Raw genomic sequence first — 6,704 nt, 5'->3', positions numbered from 1 at the left:
CACACTGACCTCCAGGGGGCACGTGCTCAACGCAGGAGCTGCCAAGCTGCAGTGACTTGGCAGCAGTGGTTCTTGGGTGATGCATCCCAGAACCAGAGAGGAGGGAGCCCAATTCCTCATGGGGCCCTGCGATTCCACCTTTGGCCATGGGTGGAATATTTCTTCTAATTAATTTCCTTTCAATGTGCACAAATCAGTGCACTAGGCCACTAGTTATAGGTATTTGTCTTTGATACTGTACCAAAACTCAACCAGTGGTAGTTTCTTAAAGATTTGCTGCAGCCTGGCCAGTGTGGCTAGTGGTTGAGTATCAACCTATGAACTAGGAGGTAATGATTCAATTCCTGGTCAGGGCGCATGCCCAGGTTGGTGGCTCAATCCTCACTAGGGGTTGTGCAGGAGACAGCTGATTGATGATTCTTATTATTGATGTTTCTATCTCTCTCTCCCTCTTCCTTCCTCTCTGAAATTAATAAAAATATATTTTCTAAAAAAGATTTGCTGCAATGTTGAATCTGAAACAATATCAATGAACTTTTCATCCTGTTACTTTGAAATCCATTGGTCTACTGTGAATGTTGAATGAGTCTTTACCCAGGAATAATTTTGTACTAGCATGTGTTGATCATTTGAAAAAAACAGTACTGGTTCTCTGAGTTATGTAGCAATTCTAAATGTTGACATAATTATTATAAAACACTTTTACAATGACATTTGTTAATATCACCGCTTATTTCATAAGAAAAACTGTTGAGTACTGGGAAGCTGTCCAGCTCAGGGTGCTGCCATAAGTTTTCCATAATTCTCACTTCCAATTAAAAGCTTGATTTGTATCATTTTAGCAATAAATAGTGTAAATTGTTTACCTTGAAAAGACAAGCTTGCTTTGTTTCTTTTTTGAGACAATGTTTATCAAATACTCAAGTCAGAAAACCAGAACTTGTCTATCAGTCATTTGAAGTAAAAAAATGGTGACTCATGAAAAAAAGCAGCTAGTACAGCTCACAACTCAATCACACAGTTGTTTTCCTCAAGACAACCAACCTCGTTCAACTGCACCACAAAATACTTTATGAACACATCCCATTTTGTCACACAGAATATTAAAAAGAGGTACTTATGGGTTGAGTTTTATGAAATTAATAATTTATACTGATTCATCAAGAACATTCTTAAATAAAGTTGGCTTGGGCTTGTGTGTGTGTGTGTGTGTGTGTGTGTGCGCGCGCGCGCGCGCGTGTGTTGGTGAATAATTCAATGATTATCATTATGGTTTGGTGCCACAGCCTTGATTCTTGCTAAGTTCTAGCAGTTTACCCACCATTGCTTTTTTTTAATTTTTTATAAATTTTATTGATTTTTTTTATAGAGAGGAAGGGAGAGGAATAGAGAGTTAGAAACATCGATGAGAGAGAAACATCAATCAGCTGCCCCCTGCACACCTCCTACTGGGGATGTGCTCGCAACCAAGGTACATGCTCTTGACCGGAATTGAACCTGGGACCCTTCAGTCTGCAAGCTGACCTCTATCCACTGAGCAAACCAGTTAGGGCCCCACCATTGCTTTTGATCCTAAGTGCTGATATCAACACAATGTTTAAAAGAAAAGTCTTTGTATTATGAAAATTGTCTTGGCATCACAGATCCTCTGAAAGAGTCTTGTGACCCCCAGGGGCCTTTTGATCAAATTTGAGAACCACTAGATTGAACTCTGCAGAAAGAAAGAAATTTAGTCAAGACATAAGTGATAATGTCCCTCACTAACCCCCCTGCCGGCCTGGTCAACCTACGCAGCCTGCTTTTCAGTCATTTGGTTCTCCCTCACTAACTGTCTGGCCTGGAGAGAAGCTACTCTAATGTTGCCAGTTAGGATCAACTAGACTTGTTAAGGATCAAGTAGGCTATGTGCTTAAATAGGCCATCTCATTCCTGTTCTAGACATGCCTTGTTTTTCCTTAAAACACTGTAATAATAGTAATAATATAAAGACTTAAGTGTGAAACCCGAAACTACAAAACTCCTAGAAGAAAACATAGGCAGTAAACTCTCCTACATTGCTTTTAGTAATATCTTTTTGGATATGTCCCCTAAAGGCAAAGTAAACAAAATAAAAAAATGGTACTATATCAAACTAAAACGTTTTTGTACAGCAAAGGAAACCATCAACAAATTGATAAGACAATCTACTGAATGGAGGAAGATACTGGCCAATGATACATCTGATAAAGGTTATATCAAAATATATAAGGAACTTACACAGCTTAACAACAAAATGACAAACAATCTGATTAAACAAGGGGCAGAGGTCCTGAATAGACATTTCTCCAAAGAGAACATATATGAATGGCAAATAAATATATGAAAAGATGCTCAACATCACTAATCACCAGAGAAATGCAAAGTAACACCACAATGAGATATCACCTTACACCTGTCAGTATGGCTATCATTAAAAAAATCAACAAACAAAAAGTGTTGGTGAAGATGTGAAGAGAATCCTCATACATTATTGGTGGGATTACAAATTGGTACAGCCACTATAGAAGTTTTTCCAAAAATTAAAAACAGGCCCTGGCCGGTTTGGCTCAGTGGATAGAGCGTCGGCCTGCAGACTCAAGGGTCCCAGGTTCGATTCCAGTCTAGGGCATGTACCTTGGTTGCGGGCACATCCCCAGTGGGGAGTGTGCAGGAAGTGGCTGATTGATGCTTCTCTCTCATCGATGTTTCTAACTCTCTATCCCTCTCCCTTCCTCTCTGTAAAAAATCAATAAAATATATTTTTTAAAAAAAATTAAAAATAGAACTGCCAAATGACCCAGCAATCCCATTTCTGGGCATTCTGAGGAAATCAAAAACACTAATTCTAAAGAATATATGCATCCCAATGTTCATTGGAGCCTTACTTAAAATAGCTACGATATGGAAGTATTTGAAATGTCCATCCTATCTAATAATAGAGAAACATGGTAATTAACTGTACCTCTGACACGCTATCCATTGGCTAATCAGCAAGATATGCAAATTAATCGCCAGCCAAGATGGCGGCTAATTTGCATATGTCGGTGCCAAGCGATGGAGCAAAGCCTGTTGGCCCCAGGTAGGAGCAGCCATCCGCGCCACCGCCACCGGGCTCCACCCCTGGGAGCCGAGCCGGGTGGCGGGAGTGGAGAGCAAAGCCCTCCGCGCTGCCGCAGAGTGACTGCTGGCCCAGGGCAGGAGCAGCAAGCAAAGGCTGGCATGGGGAGCGTGGAGAGCGAAGCCAGTGCGCCAGCTCCGCCCCTGGGAGCAGAGAGCGAAGCCCGCCGCAAGGGTCCCTACCGGCGAAGAGCAAAGGCCTGGGATCCTGCCGCCGGAGGAAAACTGGTGCCAGCAGCCAGGGAAAGGGGCCCCTGACTGCAAGAAGGCACAAGTTGGGCTGAGGTGGCTGCTTCCCTGCCCCTGCACCTGGCTTCTGCAGTGATCAATCGGTGACTGCAGAAGCCCGGTGTGGCAGCAGGGAAACAGCCGCCGCCAGCGTCCCCAGCCGGCACTTCCCTGACCTGCACCCAGCTTCTGAGATGGGTGACGCCTATGTTTGCATGACACATAACTGACTGCCCTCCCTGGAAGCACAGAAGAAGAAGAAGCTCCCAGAAGAAGAAGCCGCCCACCTTTGATCCAGGCGCCAGCGCCTGCGGCTTGCTGCAGCCCAGGAGACGGACAAGCCACCCGCCCAAGGTCCCAGGCTGCAGCCACCTGGAGAAGCTGCCAGCCCTGTGGTCCAGGGCGCCAGCGCCTGTGGCCAGGGAAACAGGTTCCCTCTTCTCCGACTGCAGTCATTACTTCAATATTCCCCTTCTGAATTTCTCTCCTGTGCTGCAACCCAACTCCACTTTTCTTCGGAAGGATACAGAACAGAGAGAGCAGTGTTAAAAGCTTACATTTTTAAGCCAGTAAGGTTGGTACTTAAACATATAAATGGAAAACTAGAGTCCTCCTTAAGGTAACAAAGGCTACAAAGGACAGGACAGCGCATGACCTATTATATCCAACAATCCATATGGGGACTGAAAACTTTTGCAATGATGACAATTACTGAAGATATGAATCAACTAAAATAGTTGACAGGGACAATTCTTCCATCTTTGAAAATATCTACATCAAATCTGTTTAAATAGATTTTCATCTGCATAATATAACACATTCTGACAAGACCACCACCACCACGACCACCACCACCACCACCACCACCACCAACGTGGTCAGTCAGTGTTGTGCGGATAAATGTTTAATAACTGAGGGCCGCCCGCCCCCCCGAGTGCACAAATTTTGTGCACTGGGCTACTAGTCTAATCTAATAAAAGAGAAACATGCAAATTGACTGCACCTCCGCTATGCCCCAAGCCACGCCCACCAGCCAATCAGAGCAACTATATGCAAATTAACCCAACCAAGATGGTGGCCGGCAGCCACAGAGCTGGAGCAAGCAGGAGGCTTGGTTGCCCCGGCGATGGAGGAAGCCAAGCTTTCTGCCTGCCCTGACTGGCTGTGGCCTCCTCTCAAGGCAACAAAGTTTCAATTATAAAAGATAAATAAATTCCAGATACCTTCTTCCAGCCAGCATCCACTGGGAGCTTGGGTGGCTGGGAGCCGTGGCCAGACGGCAAACAGCCATCAGCCCCTCGCCCAGGCTGGCCACACCCTCATGGGGTGAAGGTCCCCGCTGGGGGGCTTGGCCAGCCTGCTAACAGCCATCAGCCCCTCACCCAAACTGGCCAGGCATCCCAGCAGGACCCCCCACCATGAAGGGGCTGTGGCCAGCTTACAAAAAAGCCATCAGCCCCTCACCCAGGCTGGCCACACCCTCATGGGGTGAGGGTCTCCGCTGGGGGGCTTTGTCAGCCTGCCAACAGCCATCAGCCCCTCACCCAGGCTTGCCAGGCACCCCAGCAGCATCCCCAACCCTGAAGGGGGTGTGGCCAGCCTGAAAATGGCCCTCAGCCCCTCACACAGGCTGGCCAGGCACCCCAGCAGGGACCTCCACCATGAAGGGGCTGTGGCCAGCCTGCAAACAGCCATCAGCCCCTCACCCAGGCTGGTCAGGCACCCCAGGGGGGACCCCCACCTTGAAGGGGCTGTGGCCAGCCTGCAAACAGCCCTCAGCCCCTCATCCAGGCTGTCCAGGCACCCCAGCAGGACCCCCCTCCCTGATCTGGGACACCCTTCAGGGCAAACCAGCTGGCCCTCACCCATGCACCAGGCCTCTATCCTATATAATAAAAGGGTAATATGCAAATTGACCCTAACAGCAGAACAACTGGGAATGACTGGTCACTATGACACACACTGACCACCAGGGGGCAGATGCTCAATGCAGGTGCTGCCCCCAGGTGGTCAGTGCGCTCCCACAGGGGGAGCTCTGCTCAGCCACAAGCCAGGCTGACGGCTGTCAGTACAGCGGTGGTCGTGGGAGCCTCTCCCGCCTCCTCAGCAGCGCTAAGGATGTCCGACTGCAGCTTAGGCCTGCTCCCCGCTGGCAAGTGGACATCCCCCAAGGGCTCCCGGGCTGCCAGAGGGATGTCTGACTGCCAGCTTAGGCCTAATCCCCGGGGAAGCAGGCCTAAGCCAGCAGGTGGTCATCCCCCAAGGGGTCCCAGACTGCAAGAGGGCACAGGCCAGGCTGAGAGACCCCCGCCCCCCGAGTGCACAAATTTTTGTGCACCGGGCCTCTAGTACCTAGATAATTGGATAAAGAATAAATGGCATAGCCAGGCTGTAGTGGCTCAGTTGGATGGAGTGTTGTCCCATACACAAGGTTGCCATTTGGATTCCTAGTCAGGGCACATACCTGGGTTTCAGGTTTGATCCCTGCTCAGGGCACATACAGAAGGCAACCGATCAATGTTTCTCTCTCACATTGACATTTCCTTCTCTCCCTCTCTCTCTTTGTCTCTCTAAGCATCTCCTCCAGTAAGGATTAAAATAAAAAGAAGAATAAATGATACACATATTCAATGGAATATTACTTGGCCATAAAAAGAATGAAATCTTACCATTTGTAACAACATGGATGGACCTAGAGGTCATTATGCTAAGCAAATAAGTCAGACAGAGAAAGACAAATAGCAGATGATTTCACTTAAACATAAAATCTTTTTTTTTTTTATATTTTAATAATTTTTATTTCTTAAGGTATTACAAAGAGTATTACATATGTCTCCTTTTTTCCCCCCCTTGACATTCCCCCGGCTCCTACCCCCCGCCCCCCCCCCCCCCGCCCCGTGTCTTGTGTCCATTGGTTAATCTTATATGCATGCATATAAGTCCTTCAGTTGGTCTCTTAATTCCCCCCCCCCCAACCCTCCCCAGGCTTCCCACTGTAGTTTAACATTCTGTTCAATGTTGCTCTGCTTCTGTATCTACCCCTGTTCATCAGTCCATACTGGTCCCCTTTATTTGTCCCAACCTCACTGGAGTAGTCTCAACCTCACCAGGGCCGTCTGAGCCTCACCAGGGCCGTTTCAACCTCACCGGGGCCGTCCCTATCTCACCGGGGCCGTTTCAACCTCACCGGGGTCGTCCCTACCTCACGGGGGCCGTTTCAACCTCACCGGGGTCGTCCCTACCACACCGGGGCCGTTTCGACCTGACTGGGGTCATCCCTACCTCACGGGGGTCATTTCAACCTCACTGGGGTCGTCCCTACCTCACGGGGGCCGTTTCAA

This window comes from Myotis yumanensis, unplaced genomic scaffold (genome assembly GCF_028538775.1).
Source record: "Myotis yumanensis isolate MYYU_CA2020_CCGP unplaced genomic scaffold, mMyoYum1.0.hap1 SCAF_3, whole genome shotgun sequence".
In the NCBI taxonomy this organism is placed as follows: Eukaryota; Metazoa; Chordata; class Mammalia; order Chiroptera; family Vespertilionidae; genus Myotis; species Myotis yumanensis.
This window is presented reverse-complemented; position numbering follows the sequence as displayed.